The sequence below is a fragment of the Schistocerca piceifrons genome, chromosome 7, assembly GCF_021461385.2.
Source record: "Schistocerca piceifrons isolate TAMUIC-IGC-003096 chromosome 7, iqSchPice1.1, whole genome shotgun sequence".
NCBI lineage: Eukaryota > Metazoa > Arthropoda > Insecta > Orthoptera > Acrididae > Schistocerca > Schistocerca piceifrons.
In genome coordinates this window covers 107,112,624-107,132,623 of record NC_060144.1, presented here as the reverse complement: position 1 = coordinate 107,132,623, position 20,000 = coordinate 107,112,624, and positions in this window count along the sequence as shown.

Sequence of the window (20,000 nt, the reverse complement as noted above, 5' to 3'; positions counted from 1 at the left end):
TGAAGTGATTTAGCTGACAGTAAAAGTGAAGCAGAGGTTTTAAACAAATTTTTCCCAAAGTACATATGTAGGAGCTGATGGAATACAGCAGGATGCAGAACCACGTAGATGGAAGATGATAACGATGTACACGCATCTTATGGTTTTCTGATAGAAGATAGTGAACATCAGAAAGAAATACACAGATTTGCAGAAAATATTACGTTAACACGTCAGTGTACGTGTGTAGAAACCATCTATGACCGAAGTGAAACAGAGAGTAATGAAAACGGAGATGAATCATGCTTACAACAAGAAGCGTCAACAAAGGTTACCAGCACTTGCAAGGGTTCAGTAGTAATACAAGTTGCAGTTGACGAAAGCAAATATCGAGATTTTGAGAGTATTCGAGAAACAGAGAAAGCTGTAATGTGTGTAGAGGCTAGGAGAAGGAAGAAATCTTGACAGAAGGAACAAGATGTAAGAGTATGATGAAATCCGACAAAGACCTGGCAATAGAATAGGAAATCAAAGAAAATTACCATGAAGGTTTGAGTCACTTGCAGTAAATATAAGAATTACAAGAAGAGGATAGAGAGCAAGGATATTCATCAGATGGGAGAAAAATCGTGTATGTTGAAAAGGTATCATGGAAAGACGGTCCATTAGATCCAAACGTGATATATAGCTTGATGCACTGAAGTTTACTGAAACTTAAAATTGTATAATTGTACCTACTGTGTAAAGCAACAGTTAAAGCCTATGTATGCGTGTATGTATGTATGTATGTATTAAACCAGGGACTTAGAAACGCCGGATTCGATTCGTCCCACCGTAGCCCCCAGTGGTACACAACCCCACAACAGGGTATCCACCCCACCGCCATCCCACGCCAGACCCAGGGTTATTCTGCAGTTCCACCCCAGTAGAGCTCCCTGGGGACGTCTCGTACCAGACGAGTGTAACCCAAAATGTTTGCATGGTAGAATAATTATGGGGTACAGGTTCCTGGAAACGGCGTTTGTGCAGCAATCGCTAACACAGTGTAACTGGGGCTGAATAAGGAGAACCAACACGCATTCGCCGAGGTAGATGGGAAACCGCCTTAAACACCATCTACAGGCTGGTCGGCAAACGGACCTCGACTTTAAACCAACAGGCAGATTTGTGCCAGGGACCGGCACTCCTCCCAGCTCGGGAACCAGCGCATTAGACCGTGCAGCTAGCTGGACGGGCCTAAAGCAGTATAATACCGTGGCAGAAGAGTTGATAGAATCTCCTCTGTGAAAGACTGTACCATGGGTGAAAAGCTAAAGCTATTTAAAGACGAGTAAGCAAGCTGAAGCCAGAATTCAGAGATATAATGAACAGTTAATTAACACAATGATTAATATTGTTGACTTAGTGTTGGTTGAGACTCACAAACAATCAGATCGGATTAACCATGAAATAAATGAGTTCAAATTCGTGTATAATGGTCCATTTAAAATAAACAGTCCCATTGTCAACGCATCTTACTTAGTTTTCTATACCAGGAAAACTGTGAGGAGAGCAGAATGTAACAGATCTGCAAAAGTATGAACCAAAACTTTTATATGGTAGTAACCAGACTTAAAAGAATAGTCTTGAGTGATAAATAAATTAACATTTCAAAATTAATGTAGAAATTGTTATATGATACTTAAAAATTCTAATAATGTGTGAAGAAATTTAACATGTAAATGAAAAGAATTACAAAAATTTACAAAGAATATAAAAGCTAGAATAAACAATATGGATACACAGTTCATGAAAGTACATTCCATTTTTGCAACTAAATGAAAGTCAATTTATTGTCTGTATGTGTTTTGCTTCTTTTATTTATGAATCATCTTCAGTGGCCTGTAATGCATGTTTGTTTCCACATATAAAATTAATGTATTGTGTAGTAGTTATAAGTTTGTTATATTTTCACATGTCATTATCTTGTTTTTCATATTAGAAACAGCTTTTGCAGCACACATTTCGTGAGATTAAATTATCGTTTGGTATTACGATTTCCAGTGTTGTTAGTCCATGTAGGTCATCATGAAGATGTGTTTATTTGGTTTCCATACTCCCATTGTCCAATTTCAGTATTATTTTACCCCATTAATTACAACACTTCACTTGCTCTTTTTACAGTGAGTTGAACAAATGTTTGTTTACACTGTGTAGTGTTACCAATTGTTACCAAGCAAGGTGGTGCGGTGGTTAGGACACAGGACTCACATTTGCGAGGACGACAGTTCAAACCCACGTTCGGTTATCCTGATTTCCCTAAATCACTTCAGGCAAATGCTGGGATGGTTCCCTTGAAAGGGCACAGCCAGTTTCATTACCCACCATTACCTAATCTGATGGAACTGATGACCTCAGTGTTTGGTCCCCTCCCCCAAACAAACCAACCAACCAATTGTTACAGTGAGTTTATCTTTTGTTTGTGTTCATGTGTGGTTTGATATCTGTCCTTTGTATATATATATATATATATATATATATATATATATATATATATATATATATGTGTGTGTGTGTGTGTGTGTGTGTGTGTGTGTGTGTGTGAGAGAGAGAGAGAGAGAGAGAGAGAGAGAGAGAGACAGACAGAGAGAGAGGGAGAGAGGGAGAAGGGGTACAAATTAATTATTTAGAATGGTTACGTTTTAGATTTCTGTTTATTGTTGTATACTGGCTAACATGATCAATGAGGTATTGTTCATTTTATATTTAATTACTTTCTTATTCATTGCAAGGGCTTATGTATAGTAGGTTTTCCTGTAATATCAGGAGTTATTTCTTATAATTATTTAATAATTTTCATGTCCATGTCCACGTTTTATAAGGTATTCAGCAAAGGTAAAATGGCTATTTTCATACTTCAGCATTTTATAATTATGTTCTTTATACTTAGGCTTGAAATTCCTGCATATCATTCCCAGACAGACTCATTCACATTCTTAACATTCTAACTGGTATATACCTACTACTTTGTGTTTATCAGGTTTGTCCATTTCTGTTTGTAAATGTGACTGGAGTGTGTTTCTTGTTCTCTAAGCAGTGTGCAGTCCTAGTTTCTTTTGTATATTTGCTATTCTGAGTGTTGATTAGTGTTTGCATGTTACAGTCTATCACTTATTTCTGTTACTCACGTTTTCTGTTACTCATGTCACGATTCTTATTCTTTTATGTTTCTATGTGTGCTGTAGTGACTGTATTGTTTGTACAGTTCTATGGTGTTTGTGTTCTCTGCTTGTTTTCATTTTTCTTCGGTTGCATTTTGATTCTGTTGTCGAGTCTTTCAAAAAGATGTTGTAGAATCGTATGGGACTTAACTGCTAAGGTCATCAGCCGAACAGCCCATGACTGCAGCGCCTTAGACCGCTCGGCTAATCCCGCGCGGCTGTCGAGTCTTTGTACTATATGGGTGCTGTAACTGTTTTTGGTAGCTATGGGTTTTATTGTTTGCAAATGTTTATTTAGTCTGTGTTACATGCATTACAAGGCCACTGAATTTTAATTTTCATAAAAAGTACAGTTTTTGTGGGGATGTACTTTCCTGGAATTATGATTTTGTGAATAATTGAAGGCAATGTGAGGCTATATAACAGAACAACTACAATAAATATTTTTAAAAAGTTTTTTGATACAATTTTAGACCGACTAATATCGGCATCTTTATGGTGAAATGTAGATGTGTTTACAACTTATGAAGTGAATAGTTTTATACATGTATACTTTGGAAAGAGAAAAAGATAGAATAGTTGTTTTTATAGTTGTGAATGGCTACACCAATCGAATGGTTTAGCCACAGCTGTACCAAGGCATTTTACAAACAAACATCACCGATGTGGGAGGAGGGGTACACTGTGATTACCCTAAAAGAATGGAAAAAAATCGTTATTTGTTGTTAAATTAAATTAAAAAAGTACTTTTTAGAGAGGTGCTGATGTGTAATTAGGGTCCAGAGGTTGAATATTGGTTTAACCACAAGCGTAATAATAACAATATACTTTCAATGACATGTTCTACAGACTTTATTACGACAACAGAAAAGCGGATTTCATTCATTGTTATTGAATATTCGTCTGAATATACTTTTTAAAGAGGTATGTACTTGTTATTAAGGCCCTGAACCTCGTAATATTGAAGACGACCTTCAATGGAGGAAATGGCATGTACAAATAAGACTTCAATTTTTGGGTGAAGTTTAACGGAATAATTTAAAACATATATGGACTCTCGTTTAAAAATTCACTAAAAACAATAAATATTTTTTCGTAATTTTAAAATATAGACAAACTGACGTTACTACAACATTTTGAAAAGATGGGCATAAGTACCCTCCCCCCCTCCCTTATCCCCAATTGGTGCTGAGAGGGTTAAATAATAAAATATTTAAGTTTAAAAATGTTCCCATGTGAGTCAAGGATTCTAACTGGGTCATGAGCTTAGCGTAATGAGTGGTGACGTGCATAACAGTAGTGAGAAGAAGAAAATAGTGAGACTTTTAACTGTGTGGATGCATAGTCACTGGCCGCAGACGTAAGTGGATGAAAACTAGTTTAAAGTTTTGTGGCATTTATCTGCACTCTATTAAGACACTTCTGAATTCTAAAGTCGTGAACGCAAGATTTTCTGTACTTTTCTGTACTTACGAAACAATAAACTTTTGTGAGCCATGGCTGCAATCTGGAAACGTGAAGACGCTGTGTAAGAGTGTTGGCCACCACTTTTTCGACATCGCAACAATGACAAGACAAGAATTTTTTAGCGTTCAGTAGACGTATAAGGAAGTAACAGTTATGATTGTACAAATGTTACCCTGGACGTAGTTCGAACACCTGATTTAATTTGAATTTCTTTAACATCTTGACAAATCACAATCATAATTCCTTTGTCGTATACTGTAATTAATAACTTGTATAAAAAGTAAGATATCAGAAACCGTATTTGCATAATCTGAAAACTTTGGAGGTTTAAAGTATGATGAAATATTTCACCATTCATTTTAACAGAATAGCTCAAAAACTCTGAGCATTGGCCACTTTCGTTTTTCCATTTTCTGACGTAAACTTAGCTGAACGACAGTTAATAAATTGGTAAATAAATTTCAGCAAATGCTATACTGAATAACTTAAAAGTGGCTGTCTAATTGTGACATGAACAAATCTGCATTAATAAAATTGACTATTAATTCACAGAATATTCTAGAATTAATGAAGTGAATTAGTTTCTTCAAAGCTTGGAGACCGCAAAACGTAGTGACATCATCTATTTCAGAGCGTTAAATGAGGTGAATCACAATATTTTATTTTCTTGAGCCAGAAAAGAACTATAGTTGAACTGGTGCATATAACCACGATGTGAAAACGACATCATAAGTCGGCAGTGTTAAATTTAAGGCATTGCATTCGTGATAGTGTGTGAAATATACAATCGGAACCCCACAACCACCAGTTGCTTTGGAATCGGTAGTCGACTAACTTTTGGCTTCTAACAACAATCCAGTTATGGCACACATGATTGAAAGTAGACAAACAGCGATGATAGTGACGTCATTTGTCAGTAGTCAGCTAGTTTTCGAAAGTGAAAGAGTTTTGTGTTTAATCCTTTCCATGGGATTGCTACACAGTTTTTTGTAAGCCAGGTCTCTGAGAGCGTAATGAGTCTGTGTCAAAGCCAACGTGGCATTACACTTGTTAGCTGGTAAAACTACTACTTCATTAACATTTCTAAAGCAACGGATATCTGCTGCGTCCAGTGATGAGATGATACTGCGTGGTGGCCAAGCGCAATGAAGCACGAGGAACATTTCTTACCTAATTTCATCCGCCCGGTCCTCTGGGAGGTGTGTACTGCTTGTTCTGCGAAGCAGGTCAGTCCCATAACGGGAAGTCTCTTTGGACCAGGAGCAAAACTTGAACCTTCCTCCAATATCGTCTCTGGTGATCCATCCAACTCTTGATAGATTAATCATAGCGTGTCGACGTGTATCCTCTTCTGTCACTGCATCATGGGAAAGAAACTGTTCAAATTTTTAGGATCGTCTGTAGTGGCTCTCCTGAGTGTCTGGTCCGATAGTGCCTCTCGCGTCCATCGGCCGTCGTTATTTAATATATTATTATTATTATTTTGATTGTTGTCGACTTACGTGGTGGGCCTTAATAAAAATGATATTTCATTCAATTTTGATTTGCGGTTAAATGCTTTTGTGAAGTTCTCCTTTTTAACAATATTAATCTTAAATTATTTGTTACGTTAATGAATGTTAGACTCGCTGAATCTTAAAACATGAGCATATAATCTGAACAATGTAATAAACTTTTCATATTAATTTCCTCGGCTAGTCCGCTCACTTTAAAGCAAAGGATCTTTAGTTATTAATTACAATTGCGTCCCACACACGCGCGAGAGTATTTTTTCTTACCTCCGTTAACCATTGCCTCGTAGTTGGAGTCCTGGCTCTGGCTCTCGGCTATGGTACTGAAAATAAGAATCTTAAAGCTACGTATTTTCTGCAACTTCGTGCGGCTGTAGAGAAAAATGTGTATTACGTTAATAGCTGGCGAGTATTTCGCTTCCGCTAAATTTTATAAGTTAATATCGCCACGTAATGGCGTCGTTGGCTGCATCGGCCGCTGCGATTGTTGAACTGTAAATTACTCGAATGCAGGTTAATTCAAAGGAAGGCGGACACGAAATCGGGATCACCTGTTACAAATTAAAAGTGAACAATGATATTAAATCAATATATTATCTGCTTAATTCGTACAAATATGTTTACATTTGCTAGCACTCGCAAGATGTCCGTCTACACACAACCAAGACAAGAGAAGAAGTGAAGACGACTAAAAAAATTAACGAAAGAGCGGATCTTGTCATCTCTTTAGATCATTTTGTTATATTTCTTTGCACTCGAAACCTACACAGAGAAATTATTATTTTACGGCCACATGATAAAAATATATTATTCAATTTTTAAATGTCTCTTCTTTATAAATACTGTTTTTTAAGTCTTTTCGTAATATAGCACTGGGGAGGCTGTATGCCCCAGTGGAACAATCAGCTCACCGTCTTTTCACAATTGTAATGAAAGGCACAAGTGTAACTAAAGCAAATCTTTGCAAATAACATCCAGCTGCTATTACGTCTCTGTCGATAAAGTGAAAACTTGTAACAGTCCTAGCTGCTACGTAGAATGCTAGTCCATCACAGCTAGGGAAACTGTTAAAATAACTTGGCTACACTCTCACCTAGTGTATCTCAACCGTGGACTCTCACGTTTAGCACTGTCTCTGTTTGTACATGCGATGTATGCAGTCACGGTTGCAGTAGTATCTGCTTCAAAAGTTCGATGACGAATTTCCAAAGTCCTGTCACTATTTTTCGTAACTCGTCTGTATTGCGACAAGGAGACTTTGGATTTGAGGGGACTTCCTTTGGTTCGTAGTGACGCTGATTCATCAGACTCAAAGTGCATTGATATAAAATTCTTTTGAAGTTCCGAGACGTAATAAAAAAGTGTTAAAATTCCAGTTAACTTGAAACATTAATCAGTAGATTGCTCTGTATTCAATAAAATATTATCTCATTTCGTTTAACATTTAATAATAACTAGAAGTATAGCTTTTAAAAAAACTTCACATACAAGTAAGGCTAAATAAATTAAAGTTAGTATACCATTTTCACATTTTACGTCACTTTACTAGTTATTTTTCGGTTCATATACTACGTTTTAATTCTTTCCTAAAGTCCAATTACATTTCTAAAGGCAATTTTTTTCATCGAATAAAACTTACATCCCTTCTTTACAAAAAGAACTTCTTCAGCAGATAATTCTTTTGCGTAAAATCGAGAATTCCGCTTCTAAGATTAATTTTCTCTGTTGCCGCTGTTGCTCTTTGCTGGTAATTATTATTAAATCCGCCACTGTTCTGTTTCATCATGTTGTTCATAGAGTGTGAGTCTATTTCTAATCAAAGCTTCTTTCGATAATCCACCCACCTACTTATACATCAAACAAAAATAAGTTATATTAAAATCTTATAGTATTTTAAGATATTCAGTCGTCACTCAGTCCCATTACGTTATAAAATACGCTGGGAAAAGAAAAGAGCAATAGTAATTGCATTAGATATAATTATATCAGGATGAAGTACGTTCTGAAACTGAATGCTTTCCTATACAGGGCGTCACTAGCCTGCGTTTGAATGTTATTAGGTCTCCTTTTAATAATAAAATAAACCAATCTACCAAAATTAGGGATGATACCTTTCTCACGGCATCTCAGCAAGAAGGGGAGTCTACTTAGAAGCTTACCTGACTTCCTCCGAAGATGACCCATCGTCTTCTCTTCGTACTTAGTGTGAATACATAGCCTTCCCTGGCGTAATAATTTCTTGACAGTCACCTGGGGTTGGTGCCAGATTTTAAAATCCATTTTCGATATTTTGGCGTTCCGTCAGATTGTCATGTGGTCATATCGATTGTTTCGCTGACTGTACCTCGTTACTTAGCTGTGTATTTTCTGGCGTCATGTTAGGTGACGCTCTTGCGGCACGTGGGACACGATTTAAGCGAACGCGCAACTTACACTAGAGGTCTGCTGGGATTTGACTGTCAACAAGAGAGTATGTCTGGCTCGTGGCACGTACTTCCTAGCAGTGCAGATCCGCTCACCATGTCTGGATGGCGGATGTCTACTTTGGTGAGGGTGTCTATGCCTACTTGAGAGTTGTCGCTTTCCTCTGACTTTGTGGTAGTGGGCTGTGCTGTTTTGCATTTCGATTAGGCCTGTCTGGTGTGCAATATAGTGTCCGCTGCGGTTCGTGAAAATCCCTGTGCTTTTGCTACTGAGTTTCGCGCGGTATTCTTGCTGTAAACTGATCTGAAGACAGTACTGGCCGTTATTTTGACGGAAGCACTTTACTTGGTTCAGCATGTCGATGGCATGGACGCACACGAGTTAAATATTTATTCAATTGTAAGAGGTCTTGTATTTTACCTAGATCTGTTTGTCAGCACCTGACCAATAAAAATTAACAAGATTATCTTTTATCTGCAGACTTATTTATTTGCTTTGGTCCCTCCGTTCGTATTAAAAGACGCATGTGCACCTTGAAATTTATTTGGTTACGTAACTTTACTCTGTTATCCTTAACACTAGAAGTACCAGACTTTCTCATACCCCCAGAAGTTCCATTTGGGTTACTTTTTACCCACAGTAGGAAAACTCTGTTTTATTGGTATCTGGGTGTTGTTTGTGTCGCCATATTGACAATATGTTCAGGAGAACTCTGAAGTGCAACCAAAGGATAATTTCGTCTCTAGAATGAATAGCACACTGTCAAACATAAATTTTCAGGAATATAGCTCTTTTATTTTAAATTTTACTGAAGAAATTCCATAGTCTTTCATCAATCATCGTTAAAACAAGTAAGTAAAACAATGTTACATTATTTTTCTTTATAAAAAGATTGAAACAGAGTCAAAACATATACTGTTTATGTGAGTACTAACAGCATTTCAATTCTACGGGCAAATAAGGTAAGTACGGAGAGTTTGTGAAAGATTCTAAAACGCAGCAGGCGACTAAAATGCTTTGCGTGTTTTCTTGCTTATTGCAATGAAGGAGCTACAACATAAGAGCAAAAAACTTCAGTCTACAATTATAAATATTTGGAAATATTTAGGAATAAAGAGTTGACAGAATTTTCTAACCTCGGAAGGGTTCACAGTTCAAACATCAGGCAAGAGTTTTTGCTTGGCAGCTTTTGCTTACATACTTGTAGAACTTCAAGCATGCGTTTGATTACCTATTCCCCCTTTGTCGTTTGCAGTAAACCTGAATTTGACAACGCCTTCTATACCCATAATGGCCAGCGCCGGTGCTGAGTGACTGCAAGGGGAGACTGGCTCCTCTCTGCAGTTTGTACGGAGCATCAAGCTCATCTGATACTCTGAGGATTAAGTCTCAGCGCGAAATCATCTTAGAGGTAATTAACTTAAAAACTGTGTAAGCATTGACCACGGCAGTGTCAAGAATATTGTAAGAGACACGCACAAGCCACCTGTGGCTGCCAGCTCGGACAATGTTGTGTCCAGCCATTTGGTCAATGCCTCTCCACCCTTAGTCTCATTATAAAACTTCACAGTTTCTGGAAGTTTGTTCTCAGTATTCTCATTCACCTGACATCCAGCATACATGTTACTCAGAACAAGGACTTTTTTCCCTTTTTACCATGGAATACTGTGAGAAGATGGTCGCCTGACTTGTACAAGTGTTTCATACAGTGCGTCGTCTCCACTTCGCACCGCAGGACGGACTTCACTTGCTCCTGTTTGTTTTAGCTCACCCACCAGTTGCGCGGATGTAAAGAAGTTGTTAGTCGTGATATTACGACCACAGATGAGGAATGATTGTGCCAGCTTCATAACGACAAGGTGACCAAGACGCTTGTTTGGATCACGAAAAAAAAATGGCTCTGAGCACTATGGGACTTAACATCATCAGTCTCCTAGAAATTAGAACTACTTTAACCTAAATACATCACACTGCCCGTGATAGGATTCGAACCTGCGACCGTAGCGGTGGCGCGGTTCCAGACTGAAGCACCTAGAACCGCTCGGCCACACCAGCTGGCTAGGATCACGAGTTTCATGTTTTCCATGCTAAGGGAATCCGTTCAGAAAGTAGCGCTTGTCAGCATCGCACAAAAGCCAGTGTTTTATTCCATACTTACCACGTTTACTTGGAATGTACGGTTTGAATACGCACCAGCATTTACAAGGATACAGTTGCTCCTCGACAGCCATGTTCTCGCCTGGCTTGTAGCAGGCAATGCAATTGTCAGTAAAGAGAATCCATATTTCTGAAGCAAGGCAAAATTTATCAGTTTTCTTACCTTGCCTTCTTGATGATATAGAATCAGATGACTGTAAATTTCTGCAAATCTGTTCCTTGACATCGTGCTTTGAAAGAAAGGAGGTCCTCACTTATTGCATCGTAAGTATTTGTATGAAATACCGCAATCGTCATATGCTCCACGATCATAGAGTAACCCAATGAAAGCATCTAGTTCATCAAATACGGTATACAAGGTGGTTCCGTCGTGATGCTGCAAACTTTCAGGGATGAGGGAGAAGGCTATGTAGCAATTTGAGGTGAGAGATCCAGGTCGGAAACGACTGAGTCGAAAGTTACAGGCTTAGGGACCACTTATTATTAGCAACTGAGCTGTGAGCCTTTTCTTCAGCATACGCTACTGGCCATTAAAATTGCTACACCAAGTAGAAAAGCAGATGATAAACGTGGAATCATTAGACAAATATATTATACTAGAACTGACATGTGATTACACTTTCACGCAATTTGGGTGCCTAGATCCTGAGAAATCAGTACCCAGAACAACCACCTCTGGCCGTAATAACGGCCTTGATACGCCTGGCCATTGGGTCAAACAGAGGTTGGATGGCGTGTACAGGTACAGCTTCCCATGCAGCTTCAACACGATACCACAGTTCATCAAGAGTAGTGACTGGCGTATTGTGACGAGCCAGTTGCTCGGCCACCATTCACCAGACGTTTTCAGTTCGTGAGATATCTGGAGAATGTGCTGGCCAGGGCAGCAGTCCAACATTTTCTGTATCCAGAATGGCTCGTACAGAACCTGCAACATGCGGTCGTGCATTATCCTGCTGAAATGTAGGGTTTCGCAGGGATCGAATGAAGGGTAGAGCCACGGGTCGTAACATCTGAAATGTAACGTCCACTGTTCAAAGTGCCGTTAATGCGACAAGAGGTGACCGAGACGTGTAACAGATGGCACCCCATACCATCACGCCGGGTCATACGCCAGTATGGCGATGACGAATACACGCTTCAAATGTGCATTCATCGCGATGTCGCCAAACACGGATGCGACCACCATGATGCTGTAAACAGAACCTGCATTCATCCGAAAAAATAACGTTTTGCCCTTCGTGCACCCAGGTTTGTCGTTGAGTACACCATCGCAGGCGCTCCTGTCTGTGATGCAGCGTCAGGGGTAACAGTAGCCATGGTCTCCGAGCTAATAGTCCACGCTGCTGCAACCGTCGTCGAACTGGTCGTGTAGATGGTTGTTGTCTTGCAAACGTCCCCATCTGTTGACTCAGGGGTCGAGACAGGGCTGCACGATCCGTTACAGCCATGCGGATAAGATGCCTGTCATGTCGACTGCTAGTGATACGAGGCCGTTGGGATGCAGCACGGCGTTCCGTATTACCCTCCTGAACCCACCGATTCCATATTCTGCAAACAGTCTTTGGATCTGGACCAACGCGAGCAACAATGTCGCGATACGATAAACCGCAATCGCGATAGGCTACAACCCGACATTTATCAAAGTCGGAAACGTGATGGCACGCATTTCTCCGCCTTACACGAGGCATCACAACAACGTTTCACCAGTCAACGCCGGTCAACTGTTGTTTGTGTATGAGAAGTCGGTTGGAAACTTTCCTCATTGTTGTAGGTGTCGCCACCGGCGCCAACCTTGTGTGAATGCTGTGAAAAGTTCATCATTAGCATATCACAGCATCTTCTTCCTTTCCGTTAAATTTCGCGTCTGTAGCACGTCATCTTCGTGGCGTAATTATTTTAATGGCCAGTAGTGTACTTTTTTATCAGTTTTAAGATCGGGTTGCTGACATACAGCCGCAACACATAAAGTGGCGAGTTATTTGCAGCATGTCGTTTGGCGTCTCCTGTAAGCCCGGGTGTCTCCCGCAACACATTCCGGACGCTGTGCCTACCTGCTGTGTTGCGTGGCTCAGTCTGTCTCCACTTAGTGCCATCAGAATTCTTCACTTCCTCGCCAGGCAGTGGAAGCCATACGGTGTCTCTTCTTCCTAATCCACGATCAGCTGCTGCTCGCCGACGTATGCTCGTCGGCTCAAAAACTTAGGCAGAACGGTTCATCCTTACATTGTGAAACAGGTAGGTCATCGTCAGATGTGTCACATTCTGCTTGCTGTTCATTTGATGCGTCTGAATCACTTAAGTCACAAGTTTCCGCTGGAACGTAATTCTTCGTCCACCTCGGCATTCGTATCACTCGACTGTATCGGTGAAACGTGCTCCAGATAGTAGAGAATCTTGGTCTCTGTAAGGCCACGTCGTCTTGGCATTGTAGCTTCGAGAAAGCGAATTCGCAAAAATAAAGTTCACGTTGCTGGCGTCAGGACTATCTCTGACCACTCGTCTTGACAAAAATATACTGACAGGCATCATCCGTAAGGGCGACGTGCCTGACATCTGCTATCTTGTAAGAGAACTATCAGCAGTGCAACAGGCAGCGGTGTAAAAGGGATGAACGGGGGAGGGGGGGGGGGCAGCTTCCCCAGCGCGTAATATGTTTCACTGTGGCTTCCCAACGTCATTTAGTAGGCTTGAATGTCGCCAATCCGTAGAAAGCGGAAATCCGTGCTGAAATAATCGCTCAACCTCCGAATTCTTAACATTTCGATTTCTTTTTGGCACTAACAGTCGTAATATACTCAAACATCTCGTGAATGATATCGAGGTACTCGCAGAAATAATTTAGTGTCTGAAAACCCAATTGCGTTAAAATGCGTATGGTCAAAAATGACCCAATGGTACTACTAGTATAACAGGTAAATTTTTTATACTTCTCATTAGGAAGACGTGGCAGCATTTGATCTTGCGATGATTGTGGAGGGAGATAGGGCCCTCGAAAAGCCCTTGTGGGTCAGAGGTGGCCCACGTGGTACCTCTAGTGCTAAGTACACGCAGGTCTTTCGGGCTCAGTTGGCTGGCCTGATTCTGTCTGCCGTGGTTGAAGGCCCATGTGATAGTTCCCGTTAAGCCCCTAGTTCGAAATGGTCTTGTGAACAATTACTCATGCTTGTTGATTTTCTTATGCTTCCTTGCTTATTTTATATTCTGCTATCTTGAAGAAGAAAATGCAAATATTCAGAATAAATGCTAGATTCCTTCTAATTTACATATTAGTGTGTTAGATGGTGCATGTCATCGAGTCCATATAGGAAATGTGAATGAATGTGAATTGTACATTTGTTTGTCTGGATCCGCGCGACCGCTACGGTCGCAGGTTCGAATCCTGCCTCGGGCATGGATGTGTGTGATGTCCTTGGGTTAGTTGGGTTTAAGTAGTTCTAAGTTCTAGGGGACTGATGACCTCAGCAGTTAAGTCCCATAGTGCTCAGAGCCATTTGCATTTGTACATTTGTTTGCCAACTTTACTGTTGTCATTGTCTATGTCTATGTAAAATGTATGTACTATTGACAATTTTATACAGAATTTTATTCTTGCAGGAGAACCATTTATGTATGTGTGTGAAGTGCAACGCGACGGACGAGTAAAATACTCGCAGGTGTGAAATGATACAAAAATAGTAAGGCCTGACAATGGTGAAATTAACGGCTGGGCTGTGATAAAGAATTAACGATACAGTCTAGCGAAGTTAATACAGTGAGTGTGATGCGTGTGCGACGGAGAAATCAGTGGAAATCTGTGTAATAAATAATTGATATATGAGGACCGCCGAACTACAATTCACAACGGAAGACAATGCCGGAGCCTGTGGTGCAGCCCTTACCTTCAGTTTCACTGGCGCAAGACTTCGTCCAGCTGCGAGATGGGATATTGGTGTTCTTCGGGTTGAGCGTTGGCGCTGAATCCGTCGAATCCAGTCTCCGGACTGGAGGGCATGCGCAACACCGACGTCATAAGCCTGGAGCGACATTACCATGGATTAGCGGGCAGTGCTGCTGCTCACGTGGCGCTTGACTCACTGCGGCGGGCGCGTTAAGCAATGAGCTGCTGCTGGCCTTAAGTACAGCAAATAGTGAGGTAGCGGGTGCCAAAAGGACACCTTCTCAGAATTGCCAATGAACCCAAAGCAAATGAGAAAAACAATTTTTAAAACATGGTGAAAGGACACTTTAAGAAATTTAAATTTTTTCCTCTGTTTACATCATACGCTTTAACAAATGTAAGGATAAATAACAGACTAAGTCGGTAGAACAACATGGACGTGCAATAATGTAATATAAATATATGTGAATGTATTTATATGTATGAATTTGCAATGCACAAAGAAATAAGCTTTGTAAATATACTTGTAGTAGCATAAGCGTATTAAAACTCCTCTGACTTGCACCAAGTGACCAAACTATCAGCCCCAATGTAAATAATGCTACTGTATATTGTCTCCCTAAACGAAGAACTTATTTCCGACAGTATACAGTAGGGGGGCATCTGTGATATACCTTTTGCATTTCTTGTTTCCATGTTTTCGATTTGTCAGAGGCAAAGAGAAAAGTTGAAGTGGTAGCCCAGCGTAGAGCCTGCACCTACCGTCATGTATTTTAGTTTTTCAAGTATTAAAAAAGACTAAAGATGTTTTTCCTGTTCCTCGGCAAGAGGGAGGACTCGCTCTCTGTTAATGATCGAAGACAGACACACGTTACATTAGAGAGAAATCGGCGTAGCCATTTTGAGTATGAGAATAAGTAAAAAGTCAGTATTTCTGACGTGCGCAGAAGAAATAATACAGTCGTATTTCATCGGTGAAAAATCGAGTTATTATTCCAAGTAGTACCGTAATATATAAAAATCCAAGAAGCCCACATGTGTGCCTCGGAGCTACTATGAAGATCCGATTACAAAAGGAATAATGGACAATGTCAAGATTTTGTAGGTGGATACGGCTATCAGACGTAGTATTGTTAATTGGTAAGTGAAAATCTACAAGAGAAAGACTATTTCGTTTATGTGGAACTTATGAAAAGATTCTTTACCCATTTACAGGCATAGCTCAACTTATTGTGCTTGTCAGACACGCCGAAAAATTAATCTCCTTATTTCCATATATCCAAACAATTATTAATATACAGGGTGACTCAAAAGTCCTTGAATACCCTCATAAGTTGGAAGATTAAAGGGAAAATTGAAATGTGATGATGGGAACTTAGGTTTGACGTGAGGCCGCAACTTTTGGAGTGAATGTCATTCATGGTCGCCATCTTGAATTCTGCCATTTTGGATAAGTCATTTTTTTAAATTGGAACGGGGCTGTATGACATATCAAATAACACTCGCTTGAGCTCTGGAACTGAGTGGTGTAATTTGTTTTTGTCTATCTTGTACAGTTTAGAAGTTATTAATGTTCGAAGTTACCTTGATACCGACTCATGTATCTCTTTGTTCCAGGTGATCTCAAATGGGTCTGACACGTGAACAGAAGATCGAAATCATCCTTATATCAGGGGAACGCAGCTACCGAACAACAGCAGCTGACTACAACAGACGGCACCCAACAGAGAACCGGTATCACACAGCACGGTGGCTCACGTGATCACCAAATTCCGGGAGACGGGCTCTGTTCACGATAGCGCACGTAGTGGGCGACCAAGGACTGCCACCAATGAGGAAACTGCAACTGCGGTTGTTGGATCGTTTGCGAAAAGTCCTAAACGAAGTACCCGTCGTGTGCCCGTAGCAGGTGGACTAAACCAAACCGTTGTCCGGATATTGCACACCAATAAGTGGCATCCTCACAAGTTGCAGATGCAACATCGACGTAAATAGGATGACCCTGATCACCGGTTGGAGTTCTGCCTGTGGGCTACTGAACAACACGAACTGGATCCTTCGTTTGCCAAGGGCATACTGTTCAGCGACTAGGCGTGTTTCACTTTGAATGGGGAGGTTAATCGACACAATTGTCGATACTGGTCTGATGCAAATCTGAACTGGGTTGCCCCAATTCGAGAACATAGTCCAGCGAAGGTGATGGTGTGGTGTGGCATATGGGACACCAGCATCATTGGGCCATTTTTCATTTACAACACCTTAACTGCATCACACTATCTGATGCTGCTGCAAGATGTGGTGTTCCCTTCCACGCTCAACGCTGACGGCATTTTCATATCTTATTTTCAGCACGATGGAGCACCTCCACACTATGGCATTGGTGTCCATGAATGGTTGGAGGAACAACTGCCAGGGAAGTGGATTGGTCGCCGTTGTCCCATGGAGTGGCCGCCCAGGCCCCCTGACTTAATGCCCCTTGATTTTTATCCATGGGGACATCTTAAGCACATAGTGTATGCTGAGAGCCTCCGTGATTTGAGACACCTGGAGGAACGCACACAACACGCCTGCGACCAAATTGCAGGAGACACTCTCCTCCGTGTGCAGTCAGAGTGGTTGCGGCGACTACAGTTGTGCATTGCACGGGATGGACAGTACGTAGAACACGTGCTGTAGCAGTCGGTATGAAGGTAATTTGCCAACTTTGAACATTAATAACCTCTAAACAGAACAAGATAGACAAAAACAAATTACACCACTAAATTCCAGAGAAGCGAGTGTTATTTGATGTGTCATACACCTGCCTCCCCATTAAAAAAAAAAAGACTTGAAACCAAAATAGCGGATTTCAAGATGGCGGCCATGAATGACGTTCACTCCGAAAGTTGCGGCCCCACATCAAACCTATGTTCCTATCATCACATTTCAATTTTCCCTTTAATCTTTCAACTTATGAGGGTGTCCAAGGACTTTTGACTCGCCCTGTATTTTTTATTATATTATATGGGCAGGACCTATAGTCGACGCCACATGCTATGTGCAAGGTACGGAGAGCTACAGAGGATGATGGTTTCTATCCGTGCCATCAGGTTTCATCGGGAATTAGCAGAAAATAGCGTCTCTGTTGTAGTTAATGGACAGACGGATCGTCGAAATATCAACTCATGTTGATTTTAAGATCTGTTAGCAAAGCCGGGGAAACTACGAAACACTGAATGCTCCTGTAGTCACGTTTGATGTAAGCTTCATTGTTTAGCTTGTGATGTTACAAAATAAAAGTGACGTTGTTATTCAATGGAAAGTTGGAAATTGAGATTTAGCTTACTGTTTTATCAATCACAATTGGCGTAAGAATCATGGATTGACCATTGTCATAAAATATTGCATTATGAGATGTGATTAGTTTTTACTTGCAGTTTCGCGTGGCTTGAGGCAGTCACTGCTAGCGTGCTATTGATTAAGAAATTGCGTTATCGTCTTTCTAATTACTTCATGATCGTAGATACGATTATACCCGGCTGTGAAGTTATTGTTATGACAAAACAATTTCCTAAGGGACCAGAAAGTTCTTAAGGACGCAAAAACAAACAAAAAAATGGTTCAAATGGCTCTGAGCACTATGGGACTTAACTTCTGTGGTCATCAGTCCCCTAGAACTTAGAACTACTTCAACCTAACTAACCTAAGGACATCACACACATACATACCCGAGGCAGGATTCGAACCTGCGACCGTAGCAGTCGCGCGGTTCCGGACTGAGCGCGGCCGGCGCGCAAAAACAACTGTAACATCACACAAAAGGGAAATTCAATATTAAAGCTGATGCAAGAAGACGATAAAACAGTTTTCTTTTTATCAATGTAACACGCACATTGGACTGCTGATCTTGGTGTCTGTAATATTAGCAAAATGCATAATTAAAATGAAAGTAATACTGAGGAGATGATAGGAATGAGCACTGCTAAATGATTCAGTATTCGCAGAACAAATATTTATTGTAAACTAAAACATATATCGTACCTTAAGCTTAGTACTACAATGACGGTAGATTTTTATGTCCGTATCATGTCCACTGAGCGCTCTTTTATATGGCCATTGTCTTCTTTGAGTCGCTCGTGCGTCGTCACGGTAAGTTATAACACTTCTTTACACTTCACTCAAACTTAGACATAACACGTTTTTATACATTTAGTAAAAAATTAGATCAGACTGCCACAAATCTGCGTCCGTCTTACTTGAGAAAAACAGTACAAGTCTTTTTAGCGCTCAAGGCTTCATTTGTTCTCCAGCGAACAAAATAGTGAAGGATCGCATATCTATCCGTATTTTTCTGTTTATATTGCCGCCCAAAGACGACGAATTACATTATTTAGAAAATTCCACCGTCGCCATGCGACGCCTCATTATACATTAATCATTATTTACAAACAAGTATTTGCCTTCTGGCTGAAAGTATTAACTACTCGTATTTGCTGTTTTAATGAAGTCAAAAATAGCGAATATCACAAGCTGGATCAAAACAGTTTGTGGAATGAAAACTATAATATCATAGGGAATATATTTACATAACTACACAATCAGATAAAATTTTAATATGACATTCTATGTTCTGTCCATGTTATATCACAAGGTGCGTTTCGTCTCTGACTAAGTGGTTTATTTTTACGTCTCATTCCACCTGGACTATCGCAAATCAGAACATCAACATGTGTTCAGATACATGGTATCAAAACCTAGCACTCCATGCAATGCAGAATGGATACCTAAATGAACTCTGTGTACAAGCCTCGCTGTAATTATTTAATTTATATGTAGGCAAGATTTATCTGGCCGACTAAGTGATAGAATACGTCTGTGTGAATGTTTTCGGTGAAAGGAATGGAAAGGATACTGGATGGGAAAGAGGAAGGAAAAATGACACACAGTTGCCAGGGCATTGTGGTAATGCTGCGGCGAGGATTAAAAGTTCGTGCAAGGCTAGTACACGAACCCGGATGCTTTGCTTCTACAGAAAAGTTGCCTTAAACGCGTCGACTATCCGGACACGCTTCCTGGGAGACACAGATTCCCCAATTTGCGCTCGCCGAACTGCGACGATCCCCACCGTGTAACGCCCTACGTCCACATTTCTGATTCCCATAGGAGATCATCAAAAAGCTATTCCACCCTTGGAATTATAGATATGAGAGGTATATGTTTTGTCGGCATGCTCGAGGGAACAGATCCCCACTCGTGATGAAGCATCTGGGACATAAACGACGAGGGCCGGTGTGCCGGCCAGCCTGGATGTGGTTTTTAGGCGGTTTTCCACATCCCGCTAGGTGAATACCGTGCTGGTCCCCACGTTCCCCCTCAGTTACATGCATGCCAGACATTTGCAAC